The sequence below is a fragment of the Anopheles stephensi genome, chromosome 3 (genome assembly GCF_013141755.1).
Source record: "Anopheles stephensi strain Indian chromosome 3, UCI_ANSTEP_V1.0, whole genome shotgun sequence".
In the NCBI taxonomy this organism is placed as follows: Eukaryota; Metazoa; Arthropoda; class Insecta; order Diptera; family Culicidae; genus Anopheles; species Anopheles stephensi.
The window spans coordinates 72159335-72178571 of record NC_050203.1 but is presented as its reverse complement, the minus strand read 5'-3'; the positions used below and the strand labels follow the sequence as shown (position 1 = coordinate 72178571).

General features: G+C 41.3%; 1 protein-coding gene across 6 annotated transcripts in view; it reads left to right on the top strand.

The window, feature by feature from the left end:
- Positions 1–9081: 9081 nt before the first annotated feature.
- The window catches only part of LOC118512033 (nephrin-like), a 93013-nt gene continuing 82857 nt past the window's right edge, over positions 9082–19237 (top strand). The window contains exons 1-2 of one of the 6 annotated variants that reach the window (XM_036055825.1): positions 9082–9422; positions 10829–11087. The gene's annotated coding sequence lies outside the window, so the exon portion shown is untranslated. Of the gene's footprint in view, positions 9515–10372; positions 10491–10828; positions 11088–19237 lie in introns of those variants that run through there. The other 5 variants (XM_036055830.1, XM_036055829.1, XM_036055826.1 and 2 more) reach the window with 5 other exon arrangements.

Genomic DNA, 19237 nt, shown 5'->3' with positions numbered 1-19237 from the left:
GTCCGTAGCGACACACATCTGTCTGGATTTTGTGGACGGCTAGCATCGATTAGCCGGGCAGGTGGTGCCGGAAGGGTGGTGACGGGAAGGGTTTTGAGGAGGAGGGTATCCCTCTGTAGATTGGAAGAGGTACTAAACAGATTTTTCCGAAATGTGCTAATAGAAAGAAAATAAATCTGGTCTACCTTTCGTTTAACTTCTTTTCGTTGAACGTGTAACGCCTGAAGGTATGCAATTATATAAATTTCGTGGATTATCGTTGTTACTTCCAAATATTTATTCCTTCTGTTGATTAAGTTCAATGGTTAACACAATTTAGTTTTTGTCAATCGTCGATATAGTGATTTATCACATACGCGTCTCTGAGAATGTTGTCCGGTCCTGTTTTAATAGGAATATATTGGATTTCTTTGACATGTTAAGGTGGGTTCGAAGTTGATTTGTTATCATTGTTTTCAATTGTATTTTGAGCAGAATTTTGTTTGTTTGTTGAAAGAAATAGAATATCTCGTAACAAACGGAACAAAGGATAATGAAAACCGCAATTGCATACTTTTAGGCGTTTTCAATGCGAAATTTAACATAACATTTTGGAAAGTTACAGAATCTGGTTTTTAGAGATATATTTTTTGTTTCGTAACATTTTGAGAAAATTTGATGAAAGGAAGCTAAAAAAAATCAAATCATAAGAAGGTTGCATACTTTCAGGCGTTTTTCATAAAACTTTCTTAGCTTCAGTTAGCTTGGAGTTTTTTTTTTCATTTATTTATAGAGGTTTTAGGTCTATTCAGGATTCAAGCACAAAAATTAGGGTAAAAAATTCAATAAAATCTTTGCAAGCAGATTGTTTAGCTTCACTATTGCCACATGGGAAATTTATAGCACGAACCGGTTCTCCCAAGACACAAACCAGAGGAAGGAAATATCGTTTGAATTGTTTTTTTTCCTGTTTTCATGGAATGAAAAAAAAGTTCTACAGGAAAAAAAAGTTCTCTACTCTAAAAGTAAATGTAGACTTTTTGTTAAGTTTTTTGTTTTAACTATAAGTACAGTATCCGGTTCAAGATGAGTAAATAGAAAAAGTGTACGTTTGATTTGAGAACGCAGCTTAAACAAAATACTATCAAAAAGTTTGTCGTTTTTTTGAAGGCTGGAATCTTGTTTTGCCATTTTTGAGAAGAATTAAAAGTTACAAATCGAAATTTTTTTTAAAGATTTACAAATTATTGGTTCAAGAAGCGTAAAAAGTACGAAATATTTTTTAGTTTGAATTTATGATTGGGCTTCGAGTCCCCAAGATTTAATATTTTTTATAGGTTTTTTGAAATGTTTTTAAAGTGCGTACCAGGAAACATGCAGTTTTATTTAATTTGCGGTGTGTCAGTTTTTTTTAGTAGAAATTATGAAGAATTTCATTCATGTTAGCTTTGTTGGAATTTCATAACTCATATTTAATATTTAACTAGCAAACTGATTTTTAAAAGCAGAAAAAATGCTTCGTTAAGCATCACTTTGCATATTTTCATGCGCTGCTAAGCGATGACGTGGGAAAATAATTTCTAAAGGAGAGCGTAGGAGAAATAAGGTTGAAACATACTGTGGTTCTTTGTACAGGACCACGGAAAAATCTTAGATAATTTAACTTCAAATTTTATTCTTCCTTCTTTTTAAATATAATAAGGCTACCCTATATATCTCACTGTGCTTCACAATCGTTATATTTCCATCCGCAAATAGTACACCAAACGCCGCAAATAAAACGAAGCCGACTCACACACACACACGTAAAACAAACAACGAGCCAACCTATTAAAATACTCCGGTTCTGAATAAAAACATTAGGAACAACAACAAAAAAGGGAAGGGAAAAAACAAAGCTCCAAGCGTTATCTTTCGCCATTTCGCACGACGCCACCGACCTACAGCGCACAGTCATCGGAGCACTTTTTCCCTTCTGCAGAACAGCATCCATCCATCCCAGGTAGTAATTACCTACATTCTCGCAATGAACGCAATCTTCATGCTATCTCCAGCACCATCAAAGACACAACGAACCACCGAAACGGTGCCGGTTGGACGGTGGGTTTGGAAACAGAAAAAGCGACTTGGGTATTTTCTTTATTCTGCACTGGTCACTTTTTGCTTGCTGGCTTCTAAAGGACCGTGACGATTTGTTTTCATCAACCTTTTGGCCTTTTGCTGTGATCCCTTTGCTGCAACTTCTGCGTGTGTCCTGTTGGGGATGGTTGCTCTCTGTTATTTGCCGTAAGCAAGAAGCACAGCCCGGATCGGCGAAGCATATGCATCGAATGAAATCATTAATATTTTATTGAAAGCATATTTGTAGCAATGTTTGTGGAAAAGAGGGAGAACATCGAGAAGGAAAGCTGTTGCTAAAGCATGCAGTACTTAGGAGATTTATGCTCGCTGAGCTGGATGTACGCCGCGTAGCAAATACCGGGCGAAACCAAAGGATAAATAGCACAACTCGTAAGTATTTGCTCACCGTCGGCCAGGTAAATACCCGCCGATGATTATCTTGTCTGGCAAATGGAGAATTAATCCTTCCCCGTCACCGTCTGTGTGTGTGTGTGTGATATTCTAGTTTTCTGAAGTTTCGTTCCCGACACACTCGAGGTGAAATAACTTTCCACCAACTGGACACTCTTTGTGTGGGAGAACGAACGCTTTTTACATCCCAACCAAGCAAATACTGGGTTTGCTTGTTGGCACTATTGTTCTAATTTCTTTTCCATTTGTCATGATAAATGAAAATCGTGTTTTTTTCCTTTCCATTTCAATTCTGGATGCAGTGGTCATCATGAGTGTTGTCTTTGCAGTGAAGCATCGATGCATAGGTTCTGTGACATGGTTCCATTCACGGTGGGTTTGTAAAAGCATTTCTTTTCAACTGTACTGAACGGTGAGATTTGTGTATTGCTCTGTAATGGAACAAGGTTTTCTGGAAGATCGTAAAGATGCGTTTGATCTTTCTCTTTGGCACGAAAAAGAACTCTGGTAGGGTTTGAGAAAATCGTTATGAAAAGTTATTAATTAATATAATATATTATCAGTTTATATCTTTATTAAAAAGTTTCTTGTGAAACAAGATTAATGTTTTTAGAGTACTTGTGTGCCAAACAAAGTTTTTGGAATGTATAGAGCGAAATATTTCAACTCAACGTATTACAATTAAATAAAAGGTTGATTGCTTTTGAGCTTGTTGCGCTTAAATGTATGCAATTGAACGTTGTAATATTTAAAAACTAATTAAGAGATTGAATATTGTGCTAGCAATTTAAACCATTTATCTAAAACAACATAACATGATGTTTAAGTTACAAATTGAATAAATTCAGGCTTAATGATTCTAATACGTATCTTGTATGGATTGGATATAGGTGCCTAATAATAGTAAAAATTCATTGACATTCATAAAAAAAATGATAGACATTCAAGATGTAATGAGCCTAAATGTTTTGCTGTAAAATTCTAGGAATGTAATTGCATTTCCCTATTCGTGGCAAGAAATTTGCGTTTTAGCTACGACGGGTTTTGGCACAAAATATTCGACTGTACAATAAAGTGGATCGATAAAAAGGGCGAGAATGTCAAAAATGGAGTGATTTTTATGTCAATTGAAAACGAAAAAGAGGTACTTAACAAAACTTAACGTCAGATATTTCTGGCAGTTGATCATAAAATCTGTCTCACGAATATCAAAACCAACATCATGCAAACCTTAAACGTTCAATGTTAAAAATATATATTGCATACATTCAGGCGCTCTCGTAGGAAAGATGCATACAGTAAATTTAATATTCGTTTCGCAGTATATTGATGTTTTCTTGACTTTCTTTTATTATATTTTCATTTGTTAACTTCAATAAAAAGGAGTTTCTTTTCAATATTGTAGTGCATGCCACGTTTGAGAGTGTACGACGGATCTATGCCGCTGTGTTTGGAAAGAACAACGAAGAGGTAGCTACAATCAACAACCCCCCTTGTCAATTATCATCATCGCGTAGATAATTTGACTTGCCAGGCTCCTGAGGGCTGATCATGCCAACCAAGCCCGTAAAGTCCTGTAGACGCTTCTATCCAGATGGATAGAAACCTCTTCCATTCTTGACCAAACCAGAGATGGAATGATAATGGTTGGTAAGTAAGTCATTAGGATTAACTGCCAAAAACAAAATCCATCCAATGCATAATGCCTCAATATGTTTAAATTTGAAGAATTCGTTTTTTTTTAAATCGAGGTCTCTATCAACTACACAAATCCTATTTCCTTAGCAAAAGTATTGAACAAATAAGAAATAATTCGACTTACATTTTTTCCCCAATGCATCCATGCCGTCCTAAACTTCTATTACATCATTATTCCTAGACTACCACGCTGTGAAACAAATCCATTGCAAAACAGAAAACATCCATCTTAATACGAAAACATTACTCCTAAACACACCTACCATCTGATACGTAAATACCCGGGTTGGCCCGAGTGGAAATGTGGAGTAGGAAAAAGCAAATAAAAACTCATTTCTCGCCCGACGCCCGATTAGAGACGCCCGCAAAAGTCACTGCCCTATCGTGTCGTCACCATCAAACAAACTTACACAAGACATTCGAAAAGGGGCTCTGAGCGGATGGGTGTGAGTCCTCGGGGTTCTTCTGGTTCCCACGTTTTCCACCCGGTTTTCCGATTGGTAAGCACGAGCGCGTACAAAAAGCCTAATTTTCCCATCTCCAACGGATCAAACGTCATTCTTTGGGGTTTGATGAGAAGCATGTGCATCAGACAGTTGGTTAGGAGGGGAGGTGAAAAGAGTGGGCGTAAAAGTGAAGTGCAAAAACAAAACTACTTCTACCTCTTTCTTCGCCACAAAGCATCAAACATGACACCGAGACCAAAAAAGGGTCAGGACGATGTTCCGAGTATATTCATTAGCTAAGCGTGAACAAGCTCACCTTCGTCGGCTTGATCTCCCACCTGCCCACTTCAGCTGCAGTTTGTATTTCCAACCACACACCCCCGCCCCCTCCCATCCTTTATCCTTTCGCTTCCCTTTACCGGGAAAATCCTTCCGGTTTGCAGAAGTACGGCGATGTGTTTACCTTAGACCACAGTTTGCCGCCGTACCTTCAACTGTTCTATTTACACAAGATGGAGTGAATGATAATTTATTTCCTAGGTAATGCGTAGAGCTGTGTGGGTGTGTGTGGTGGGGATTTTCCAATACTCTCTTTCATCCCCGTGTTTGAGGTTTTTCTTTCTTCATTTGAAACACGGTACGAAGGAAAAACTGGGCAAGAACCGGTACGGTGCAAATGAGGATGTTTGCATACCCGGCTTTACCCGACCCATCGCCGGTCGGGGAATTGAGTTTTCCTGCATTGCTATCGCTGATGCACGGCACTGGTGGGGTTTTTCACGGAACAGTCGCGGAGTCGTTTCTTTTTTCCTCTGTTTCGTCTGCACGGTGTATACCGTTTCCAACTCATCCATAGCGATTGCGAAACTGTCACGCAGCAAGCTTCGAAGGCTTCTTAATCACTCGAAATGTGCTTAGATATATCGCGAGCCAGGGGACCGGATGCAGCTCATTGTTTCCGGCCAGGTGAATGTGCTCACTGAAGAATCGCATCGCATCTTTCAAGCCTCTTTCACTAATAAAAACTGGCCTAACCGTCTCTGCACACTCTGGTTGGGAATTCTAATCAAAACAGGGAACTTTTTAATCAAAGCCCTCTCAATGGAATCGATGGTGAATGGGAGCTCGTTGCAGTGCAGTGCATCATCGTTGGGTTTTGGTGTACTGGTTCAGAATCAATTGCTTTCGATGGGCGCTTGGATTGTTTAATTGAGAGAAACGATCGGTATTTTTCCTAACCAAGCGCAACTTTATGGTTTGTTGCATTTGTGTGAACTACATTTTTATCGTTCGATTGTGAGGAAAACCATAATCGCTATTTTTGGGATCGTTGGTGGCCGTTGCCAATTAATGGGAAGCAATTGATTGGAATTATTGTATTGTTGTTTTTAGTTTCAAAAAAACCACCTGCTTCGACATCCCTATTTGCGGTGAAATTCATTTGCAAGGTAAGTTAATAAAAAGAGAAAAGTTCGACCAAAAAGAAAATTTAGTTCCAAGAGTTCTTGACGGACGCATTGTGTTGAACGATCCTTTAGAAAGGACCCAATATTAGATTCCTCGAACGTTTCATATTCTGGGTTTTTATAAGCTGCTCCCGGAATATGTAATATTTGTGGCCGGGTTAGCTTGTTTTCGCTGAAGCATTTCTGCGGATTTTGGTATGCGCCTGAAATGTATGCAATTTCGTTGCGTTGGTTTAGTGGGTTTTTTACTTTTTCTTAGAAAACTACTGTGTGTTAGTAGATGGTAGAGGAGCTAATATTTTTGCTAGGTTTTGTAATGATTGTAAGATTTTTTAAATGCATTACCTTTATTAAACCCATTTAATTAAAATTCGTTTGTCTTAAAGTAGCTGTTAACAATCAAGCTTTCTTGTGTGTATCATCACGGGACAATGTATATTTTTCATGTTGTTCATGATAATTATATTTTCTTTGAACATTTTCGTTATTTTAGTATAAAAAACTTCACATCGGAGGTCCATCCATCAAAAATCTTTTGACAAGCTTACAGCTCATTCAATAATATGATTCATTTGATATGATTCGATTGTACCATACTCTAGAACATGCATCAAGTTTCGAAATGAAACTTCCAAATAGTTAAGTTTTTCGTTTTTAAAAAACGTTCTAAAAGCTGTAGCTTTTGTAGAGCCAAATAATGTGTGACTAAAAAACCCGTAAAGAGAAATTTAAAGTGTACATTATCCGTTCACTGCATGTAGGTATCCTTTTTTTTAAATTCAATAGGAACGGTCTGGACGTATTGCTTGAAATATTATATTAATACACGTGAAAATTCATTTCGCTTACAAACTAGGCAAAATTTTACTGTGCAACATTTGGTATTGACTCTATAAAATTAAAATAAATACAGTTTCCCCTTCAAAACAACATGTTTGTCGTTTTCAGAGGTAGCAACGCTTGGAAAAATGTTTCACGGGGTACATTTAGTATGATCCGATGCAAAGAAGAATAGTGTTGCAGGAAAATGTCTATATCTTGCGACACGTAATTTCCCCATTACTTTGCTTGAAATGGATGTAAGGTCTGTTCAGTAATACATTTCTAGAATAATAATTTTCATGTTGCTCTTGATGTTGCTTCATGTTGCTCTTGATTGGACTCTTGGTGCTTAACTCAACCGAGCCATTGGAGAAATATTTTATGTCACAGAGGAACCAAACAAAATTCTAAATCATCTCACTTGGAGAAGGGGTAGTTTTTCCCACTCTAACAATTATTTTGCGACGTTACTAGTCATTTGATGCTTTTAAAATTCATCTTAAGGAAAGGAAATGTGTTTCAGCGCTTACATTGTCACAGGGGGATGTTGCTTACGTTGTGTTATTTTCCCCAATTGAATTATGGGTTATTTTTCCTGCTACGTCACCCTAGCATAACACCATGTAGCGTAACAAGAGAATGATACAATGTACCTTATCCTTGTACACAACAAGGGGGTGATATTCCCCTAACATAACGTTTTTGCTTTTTCCCCGTGCGGCGTTACAGACGTTATTTGGTCATCCCGTACATACCGTTCTATGATGTCGCTTGGGAATATTATTTTCATGTTGCTATTCTGTTCAAGATGAATGTGTTTCACTGTTAGTTTTTGTTGCAAAGGGTGTGTTGTTTCTGTTTTATCACTTTCCTACATCGTACAGATACTTCACCAGCTACAAAAATATCCTCCAAAGATACATTTGCTGCTTGCACATTCTGATTGTTCATTCGATGCGATACGGCTTCGTGATACTTGTAGTATGTTACAAGGCGAATGCTTCATCGTGCTACAGAGCATCCTGTAACATTCCTCTCTTTACCGGAAAAATGTAGTAAGCATTCATGTTTCCTAAGTTAAATTTAGCTGTTGAAGAATCTGTAATTTGTTTCAAGAGTTTCAAGAAATCTCTTTCAAATAATACAAGCTTAATGTACCTTTTGTTAGGTTGCCTTGTTTCGTTGTTCAACCTTTAATCGGTTTTTGGCCTAGTTGTTTATGTAGTCATAGAACACATCAGTGTGCTTCCAGAATCCCAACCAAGTGTTTTCAATACGATTTATATAATTTTGTATACGAAAAGTATATGATTTTTTTAGTTTCTTAGTTATTTAAAAAAAATATGAATGAGGTGAAAATAATCTGCTAAAAAAGTATTAATGTAATGTTCAACACCATTTGCAAAGTCATACTCGATACAGGTTTATAAGGCTAGTAATTGATAAAAATCACCAACAAACAAGTGATACTTGATACTGGATTGCAATGATAAGGGTGGTTTTTTTTTATATTTTCTTTTTTTTATAGATAAGCTTATGTTGAAATCATAATACCATAGACCAATTAAAATATACAATAGTTGTTTATTACAAGCATTATGCATTTAAAAAAAAATAAGAAAAGCACTTTCTACACTCTATGTTTTAGACGCAGAACGTTGATGTGTTTCATTTTCATTTTAACGTTTCATTTTAACGGTTCATCAATCATTTTGTTTCATTTTAACGGTTCATCAATCCTCAGAACAATCCTGGGAAAATGAACTATAGAGTTCATTTTACCCCTGCAAAGTTCACTCGGTTTAGCTTTTCTCCATCAAAGGTGTTTATAGCACACTTCATCCCCTGCATGAAACATTTCAAATCCTGCCAGTTTTCCTTGTACCTGAAAGTTTTTCCTTGTACCTCACTGGCTCACAACGTGACCGGAACCCTTCTCACCAACGCTCATCATGAGAGTGAGCATCGCCCATCGAACCGCTCTTACCATCTCGAGTACCTTACTCCCATACTCAAATGGTTGACTCTCGTGTATTTTCGCCGATCGTCGATGCCTTTTTTCCTATCGTCGGTTCGTGCCCACACGGACGGTTCGTGCGAAGGACTGTGCTGGACTGTTGCGAATTTTCCGATGCGTCCTTTCCAACGGCGCACACCGTACATCGTGGCCACGCACACACACCGCGACCGACCGAACCAGTGACGACTGTCGGGATTGTACGCGATTGCCACGAGCGTATAGGGAACACCCCGTCAACTCGTTTTCCTCCGGTCAGTCGCGAACCGATCTCGCTCGACGTTCGACATGTGCCGTGACCGTGGAAAGGTATCGCGCCGTGCCAGTGCGAAAAATCACGCAAAGCTCGACCCGCTGGTCGATTGGTGCTGATAATTTGAGGGTGTGCGCGTGTGACACAGGTGTGATAAGGGTAAAGGGAAAAGCGGGGGCTGGTGGTGAAAATTCGCAACGAAAGCGTGAGTGAGTAATTGTGTCTTGAAAATAATCGGTTGAAGCAAACAATGCCCAAAATCACTTCTACGAGCGCTCGTCCTTAAAGCAAGTGTATTAAAGTGAGTCGCGAGCCCTTGTTTTGAAGTTTTGTTTCTACCTAACTGTGGTTGATTTTCCACCATGACAAAGCAGTGGGAAATACACAAGTGAAAAATGTTCAAAACAAACCCCTTCAGGTTCGAACGTGCAGTAAACTTGAAACCAGCCCGAACTGAAAAGCCATCGCGCACCCAAGATTCCGCCAACCTCTCTTGGGCCTCAGGTTACGACGGTTACACCTTCCATCAAATGCGTACACCGAGGCTCGGGGTGGTTTCAAATAAACGAAGGAGGAAAAAAACACCGTCATAAAAATAAAAAAACTCGAACCATCGTCCTTTTTCGTTGCCTTCCATCGCCACACCGGGAGAGACCCCGTGTGAACCTCGGGGAAGTCACGCACGCATATCCTTCCGGGGCCTGGTGACGACAAACACACACACACGAGGGTTCAAGAAGCCCACAAGCTCGTTAATATCGACGAGAAAAAGAAGAAGAACCTCGATAGTGTGCCTCCTCCCTTTTGAGGGGGGGGGGGGGGGCGAGCTTTTTTTCTGCATTCCTTCTGCGTGCTTAAAGGTAGGACTCGCTCCATCGTTTCCAGCTCACTGCGTCACAGGACGACGACGACGGAATTGCGGTAAAAATTGAACCAGCGTGTTGTTGTGCCGCGTGGAAAACTAACCCACCCTGCTACTGCTGTTTTTCCTCGATTTTTCTCCATGAAGTCGATTTTTCTTAACCTCCTTCCTCAGCATGCACCCAGCTAAATGTCCTTGTCCTCTGGCTTCTACCTCTCGACAGAAGTGGTTCCGGTTCCGGTACGGTTGTTTTCTTTTTCCCCCCTGGTTAATGTGCGTGTATGCGTGTGTGAAACTGTTGTTCCTGGATGCGTGTGTGCGTGCACCAGCGTGAGGTTGGTCGTGTAGCGAGCGCCGCACAACAACAACATCACAAAACCCGCTCCATTCCACAGTGACACGAGTGATATGAAAAGTGAGTTTTCCTCGCTGTTGTTGTGTTTTTACGTTTAAAAGAAGTTTCTCCAATCGTGTGAATCGTGTGTGACTTTAAGCGTGAAGACAGCCCCGGGTTTTGAGCGCACACACACACAAACGTGTATTTTGAATGTGAATAATGATTGACCTGCTTCGTCAGCGAAAAGTTTGTGCTCAGATTGCAGCGTTTTAGGCGCACACCCGCGTGTGAATGTGTGAAGCAAGCAAAACGGATTGTCAAGTGAAGTGCAGTGAGAAAAATGAAGTCAGTTTTTTATTGGCCGAAGGTTGCATCAGGTTGAATTCAGTTTGCAGTTTCGCTTCTTTCTTTCACAGTTGCTGAACAAGAAGAACTTAGTTTGCATTCCCTTCAAACAGTGTGTGTGTGTGTGTATAATAGTGTGAGCTTGTGAAATGAGGTTTCGTCAAGCAGTTGCATAAATTTAGGCTGAATTCAGCGTCCGAAAGTTAAGTGATTGTTCCGAGGGTCGTTCTTCGTTTTGCGTACATAAACATATCAAGCGCGCGCGTCGCATTCTAGCAACTTCCGGACGGCTAGACTGGACGGAGCGCCTCCGAACGGAGCGTTAAGTGGGTAAGTTTTTGAAGCGTCTTTTCACCTTTCACCGAGTGGTCTGTTTGCTCAGCTGGTCTGTTTACTGTTATTGGGCGAGGCTGTAAATTATCTCTAACCCAAAAAGCGGTACGGTTCCCATCGCTGACCCGTGCCTGGCAAAGGCGGATGGGTTCTGGGACTGGGGTACCGGACCACTTCTGGTTAGGGATGCTTTGCCTTGGCCGAAAGTTAGGTAACCTCTCACTCACTCTAGCTATCTCACCCTCTCTTTCCCCTCAGAGAAGCATATTTTCAGTTGAGCTGATCGGCACACTCACACACTACATTTCGATTGCAAAAGTTCTGCACGAAAACTTCGGCTCGAGTTTCGGCGCAAAATACTAAGCCTGGTGTTGGATTAGATTTTACTATCAGCCGAAGAACGGAAGAACCACTTCAGTTACTTTTGGCCGAAACTTGGCATCACTTGAAGAATAGTTTCAAGTTGCTGCACGCGCGAAACATCATTTGAATAACGATTGTTTCATTGGGAAGCGTGCTTACCGACTAAAGGTGTACGTTACCGCGCGTGTGGATTGGGCGAGCAACTTCATGAAAATGTCATCAAGAAACGTCACAGTTTGCCTGAATTTAGGCGCAAAGAAAGTAGGTTGGCAGGAGGGAAGAAAAGGACAAAACATGGTATAATGAAAATGAATTTAAAGCAGTGGTGGGAAATTTGTTAACAGAAGCAGGAAAAGAAGACGATGAAGAAGGACAAGTATGCGTGAGGCGTGTAGGCAAGAAACAGTGAAAAGAAATGTGAGAGAATTTAAATAAAAATTAGCTCATCGGCGCCTCCCGGTGTGGTCCATCCCACCGTCCGTCCGTCCGGAGCCCGCTGAGTTCCGGTGAGTTGACAGTTTTTGGCTAGTGGACGACCTTTTCACACCGTTTGCCAGGACCGTGAAGATGGATGTGGATTGTAGACGGGTTTTAATTGATTCGTGGAATGAATGATGAGAGCGTAGCGAATGGAAACATTAGCAAATATCCTTCATCGCAAGTTCTCTTCTTTCACTACTGAGGGCACTTCAGATGGATGAGGACGGTACTGTAGAAGACTCGTCGGGGTGATGAATGATCCAGGGATTTTTGTTGCTACTGTTGTTGCTACTGCTGCTAGTGATTTGATGAGGAGTTTTCTGTGAGCATGTTTGTTTATTTTGCAATCAGCGCAATTTAAAGTTTAGCTATTAAATACTTTTCAATTAATCATATTGAGTTTCTAAGTGGATAGAAAAGGAAATATTTTTGTTCAAAGCCTTACAGTAACTGGAAAGCAGTTTTATTTTCTACAGATAAACATTGAACAATGTTTCTTTAATTTTAAAGGACAAATAATATTGAATAAGCAATACGGCCAGGCCGTTCCTCATGAATAAAGATGGATAGCTTTTTAAATACATTACCTAAATTCAGGCGCAAATTTGAGGAATGATATTTACTCTTAAATCAGTTGTAATCATGAATTATTACATTAGCTTGCTTTTTATCACGCTCATCACGAGCTCCGATTCGAGGATTACCCTTGAAGGATCATTCAAACGCTTAAATTGCATACATTCAGGCGTAGATTGACCGTTTCAGAGAATCAAATGCTTAAACAAAATTAAATTCCTTCACGATTTTAAGATCATATAAGAGTCTGTTGATAGCAACGAACCTCACTGTAGGTTACTCGAAATATCATTAAAAGAGATATTTAAAAATGGATTTAATAACGAATATTTTCAGTATGTCTACAATGTGTAATATCCTATAAAGAACCTTTTTTTCATTTATTCAATCTAATTGAAATTTTCACTTACACATAAACGTTCTAGAAGTTCTTCTCATTCTTCCATTAACTGCCATTAAAACAACTAGCTGTTTGAAGGCGCCCAAATGTATGCAATCTTCTGCAAAGGACAATTTTGTGGATTCAAAACCGATAATCAAAGCCTCATAATGACTCACGTAGTAAAGCATATGCTTTACGCTATCAGTTCAATCAAACAGTCATAAATTTTCTTTATTCCAAAGCTATATCGTCAAAAATGCGAATAAAGGATTAAAGGTTAACGCGTCCTATAACAGTTTTTCCTACCGCTTACATCGCACTGCAAAGAGCTCGAAACCAAATCGTGGTACTAAAACCTTTAATTACTACCATTCCGACCTGTGTCTCGCAAATCGCCAAACCAACGCGACCGACCGTAATGAGTGTTCGGTTATTATGTATGAATTCATAAATTCAATTACAGGATTTGCGACATTTACGGCGATTTGATAGGCCGCGGCCGGGCGTTTGATGATTGTTGCTGCCCTCACAATCTCGACTGACTGGCGGTGGTTAAAATCTTGAACCACTCTGGTCCGCTTTGAATTAATTGCCATCTCGAGCGTGTTTGGATATCGTGGGGACCATTTGCAACTTTTCCCCGTTCAAAAACTCCCCCCCTCAGCGAGTCATGGAAATAATTTATGCACTCGAACGACAATGAAAGCGGAATTTCGTCATCGCGTCTAAAAGTGCGTCCCCGATGCACGGGTCTCCTAAACCACTCTTCTTGTAGGCTTCCCGTGCAAAAGGCTCCCGAAGCATTATCGCTCGCCTGCAGGTCCGGTGGCACCATCGGATGAGGGTATCAGTTAATTAAAATGAAACATTCAACCACAATCGAATAAAAGTTCATGTTTTCTCCATTCGGGAACGACCAATTTACGATCTCGCAGCCGGTGCCGGGCACAATCCCTGGGTGTGGAGTCGGATTTTTGGTCGCAATTTGATAAACTAACTTCAACTCCCGAGGTAACGGACACACAAACACCGTTGATGGTCCAACCGGAGCTCGTCCTCTTGGGGCGATCGAGGACGTTGGAAGCTCTGTGTGTCTGCAACCTAGAGCAGCGTAGGCATATGGGGTGGAACTATTTCACGTATGCGAGGCTTACGGTACAAAAAACCGCAAGCCACGCTACAATGGAACGCTACATCCACAATTGTAGTTTAATGTACACACGCCCTGGGAGGACTTCACTAGCCGCGTTACGCGCGTGTAACGATCGTTGGGCTTTTTCAACATCCAGAAATTCCAACACGGAATCGGAACGGGCCCAGGCACAAACATCCCACAGCCAAACCCGAGCTAGCGTTTTGCATGGGCCTATAAAACCGTTATCGCAATTTAAATAACATTAGCAGAAATCCATACACTCTCTGTGAACTGTGAGCAGCCGGGTCCGATGCTCCAAAACTCCGATACGAGTCCTGTATGGTGGAGTTGAAGTTGTTTAATATTTCGTTGCACGCTCGCCGTACATCCCTGCTTCGGGGACCCGAAATCGTGTAAAATTGCCCGGTTTTCCCGACCTTGCTGGGCGGGTTTAGTGCCATTGCCAAAAACAACTTGTGGTCCACAAAAACCGAGGATTGTTGTTTTTCTTTTTACTCTTTAGCCACGACCCAGCCCGACCACTTTTTGCTGGTCCATTGCCTGGCTGTTTCTTTTCTCGGTGTAGCTTCGCCAGATAGATGGCCATACGTGGTAAGGCTTGATACGGCACACGCTCATGTTTCTTCTACATGTTCTACAAACTTCCCCCATGGAAAGCCGTACCCGCAACCCGTCAACCTTCGCGCCTCTCGCATCCCCTAGAGCCATTAAAAGTGCGAGTTCGGTTATTGCCGTTTGGGGAAGTTTGATGAATTTTTGATGGCGTTCTCTTATGCCGCGCTGCCGCTTTAACGGCCTGCTGTGCCTGGTGAGCTGAAGAATGGAGCTTTGCGTTTGGGGTGGGATTCTTTTTGCGGGACGGCGGCTACCTTTCGCCTTAAGGTAGCGCTTTATGTTACTCGTTGCCCTCGTTGCTCACTTGGAGTTTTATTTTTCCTTTTTTGTGGAACATACCCGTTTCAGCCATAAAGCCGCAGTTGTTTTGGATTTTCTTGGTGTGGCTCGGCCAAAAACGGAGGGGTCAAAAAACATCATCGACATTAGCGTGGTACCGGAGCACGATCAGCAGTAGCGTAATTTGTCTCGCTATTCACTTTACTCTCCTACCGAGTTGGCTGGTTCAGCTTTAAAGTGGCATCATCAACATCGCTTTAGTAGAGCCAGTGGCAAGATAAAAAAGGACTCTGGGAAGGAATTTGCCATTTGAAAGGTTCATTTGGCTACCATTTGTGTTGTGTGCTACAACTTGAGCACACGGAAAGGCCTCCCGAAAAACCTTTCAACCCGCCTGAAGTCGTTGAAAGGCCGACAGCCACAAAAACCAATGTAATTTAAAACTTGTGGAATCGTAGCACTTGGCTAGGTGCTTGCCCATTTGATGCGCCTCATGAGCTGGGCAAACAGAACCGATAACCGGTGCCCTAATGAGACGGGAAGGGTGGTATGGGCCCACGGTGAGCCGAGGTGCCTGACAATACGCATTATTCAACACATTAACCTGCATCTCCGGTTGCGTACGCGTGATTAACCGATTGGTGGATTTTACTGATGAAACCCTAGGTAGACGCGACCCGAAACCCGGCTTCGAGTAATGAGTTGCTGAGGATGAGGTGGCCAGATGGTGGCATTTAATCGGATAGGGCGTCCGGGACACATCAATAAAATATACCAATTTGTGTAAACACTTCAAGCGGGATTAATGTATGATGAAGGTAGATTACACGTAATGCAACCGATTGATGAATTACGGTTGCTTCGCGCTGGGTTCGCGATTTTTAAAAGCAGATGCATGACAAATTATCCAAATGGTGGGCAAATTCTTTTTCACAGTCGGATGATGATTATCTTTATGTAAAGTGGAATCATAATTATAGGAGATTTGATTACGGTTTAAAGCTTTCGGGATGGTTGGTTTCCGCTGCTGTTGTTGACAGCGCTGGATCAATCTGGACAGTGGGAAAATCGTTATTCGGTTTATAAGTTGTCGTTACAACAGGAATATATTTGTCATAATGAAACAACGATTTAAGTGAACCCCTTAATGTATGCAATACTACAAGTGCAATTTAAATATTCAATATTTTTACTCAACAGATGGGATTAAATTTTATTCCATTAGAGATGATTGTATGCTTTACCACCTTTAAAGAGGTTGATTTAAAACGTGTAATACATAACTCTGCCCGAAATTACCATTTGCATCATTTAGCATACCTTTAGGCGCCCTTTTGTATATGAGAATGCATATGGCTTTTATTTAAAACATGCATTGACATAACAGATAAAAAACCAAAGCAAACAATTCCGCATAATGCATTTCTGCCCATTGCTACTGATGAAAATGCTTTGAAGTGGATTGTGGAACGGATTAACACTAATACCATCTATCATCAGAGTTTCTGGTGAATTCAAATAATTGAAATACATGAATGATTCCGTAAAATTATTAGTAATTACAATTATACATTCAATTTTAATTGTTTGTCCACTTATTAATCATTAATGGAGATCAAAAATAATTATTATTACTAATTCACAATGAGTACTGGGAATAATTAAGTACTTAACGCTTCCTATAACTTGTTTAGATTGTGAGAGAACAGATTAAAGTGTTGTGAAACTGGTTGAAAAAATACTTAAAAATGGTACCGACGAATGAAAGCCCCTGAATGTATGCAATTATTATGATTTTAGAGATCCATTAGAAATAAGACGCATACTTCCTCAACCAAAGTTTCAGTGTACAAACCATGCTGCCATTCCGGAGACCTATATTTCCATTTACAGTACAGATTATTCGCTGCGTGAGGAAAACGAGAACATTACTTGTGGTCTTTGCCCGAAGGTAAGAACGGGCCTTCGCGAAAAAATTCGGCTCTATATACCAACATACACAGTATTACTCTGACGGATTATCTTCCGAGAAGGGCACACAGAGTCCTTAGCAAGTCGACTGAATCCTTCTTCAAATTGCATTAGCCAGTAAAGCGTTTAAACCACAAATCATGGTGGGTCCGCCGGATCAGTACTTCATATTTACAGATAGACTTGGTGCTATTAAATTTATACTCAGATCTCCAAAATCTATTCGGGGTCCAGACATCCTGATAATCATTGAGCAGTTTGGCTCTATGTTTGTCACTTCGTTTTGGATTTTATCAATTTTGTTCTCTTTAAACTATAGAATTACTAGAAGTCTAGAATACGGTATAATCTATTGGAAAACATTAAGGTACTTTGATACGCCGCATCTTGGATTGCAGAGACACTTATTACTGTCTACCTACCAGCTATGCACGAATATCCAATAGGTTATCCAGATGGTTGTGATGTTACGGTCATTGATTATATTGCCTTAAAAAAACTTGAAGACTAGCAGTGCATCGGCGACTCTGTTAATGATTAGCAAAGCGATGAAATCATGGAGAAATTGCATACATTCAGGCGCTAACTGTTCTTCATACATTTCCTGAGCAACAAAAGGATTTGATTTAATTTTGTTCGTCTTTTTATGAGCTTTCCAAACTGCCTCACTGTAACTAATCGACCCTTTAATACTTTGAAAACCTACAACTACTTTGATCAGAAACGAATCCAACATATCGATCGCTACCATCGATAGCATCAATCTTAATGGGCCTGCCAGTAATTCCATTTTCCCATCGGAATTAACTTTACAATCCCGCAATACAACGCCAGACAATCGGTGATACGCCTTTTGCAAGACAAATCAATTAAGAAAAAGTAAATTCCCATTTCACCCTAAAACATCCCCTTCCTCCCCCCCCTCCAACTCATACACACGCACACACATGGCCTCCAAAATTCCATCCCGAAGCCGGCATGAAACACAATCAATCTTCCCTTCCACAAGGGGGAGCCAATCGATTTGTGGGGACGAGTTTTACAAATGATTCACCCTCTTAATTTCCTGTGTGAAGCGTTCCGGGAGGACATTCATCGCCTATTATCACTCCTCTGAGCTGACAGGTGAGGTGTGTGGGGTGGCGAAAAGGGGGAAGGAGGAAGAGGGTGGTAATGATCAAAGCCTTTCCAAAAAGCTGGCGCGCGATTCAGCGCTTCAAATCCCGCAATTAATACCGCATCTGCTCGGCACGAAATGCGTGAGAGCGAAAGACAGCTAGTTCGGATGGAGCGTGAGGGAGTTCCACGCGGTGTAGGAGTCGAGGGCTGAGGTGAAATAATTCCTCAAATCAAAACAAGCAACCAACCGTGCTGATTAGTTCGTTCGAAATCAAACACCCTCAAACGCGCACGAACCCTGATCTGCCCGTCCCGATTCGGAGTTGGATTTTCCCCCACGTCCTTAACGGCTGCGGCTGCTTCGTCCTGAAGAATCGGTGGTGCGTGTTGGTGTTGATGGAGTGGTAAACTCGGGTGTCACTCATTCGGAACCACCTGAGCACGAGGTTTTGCGCTGGAATGTTAGACCGTCCCGCTGGCTGTTGGACCTCTCGAGCGTGGGCACTGTTTGCGCTGTTAAGAGTTCGTTAAACAATCCATGGCTTCGTGATTGGAATTGACGTGCATCCGAGACCCCCTGCCTTGGAAGACCGGAAGACCAGTACAAAAGAGTTCGGATAGCTTGGACGAAAATATATAAGATCTGAGCCACCTGAGTTCCGGCATCCAGCAGAATATCGGGGCAAAGCAAAAATCGTAAGTAATTCTCGAATTATCAATCAATTTAATAATTCCTCGCATGTCGCAACAGGGACAGAACTGGGGGCCATCTAATGGTCTTCTCGGGAACCGAGTTGGTGTGTTCTCGTGGCGCGCTTTGTTCGGTAAATAGAAAGACATTTTCAAGATTGCACGTACCTCGTCTGTGTAGACAACGTTCCAGCACCGCGGAATGGATGTGTCGTTGTGGAGGAAGGACGAATCTGCAGGTGTGGGTCTTCCTGCTTCGTGCTAAATCGGAAAACGTGGCAAACGTGGACGCAAAGAGGACGCACACGGAAAACCACCGGAGATACAACTGCCACAAGGCCTCGGCATCGGGTGCCGTACGCGATAAGCGGCAGCAGAAAAATATGTCCTGCCGGGGCCGAGTCCGACGGCGACCTCCACCGACTGACCCCGCATACTAAGCGCACCATAATAAACTGTGCATGTCCGTGATTGCATTTCTTTATGGATGCCATCGGAAGATGTTAGGATCTTTGG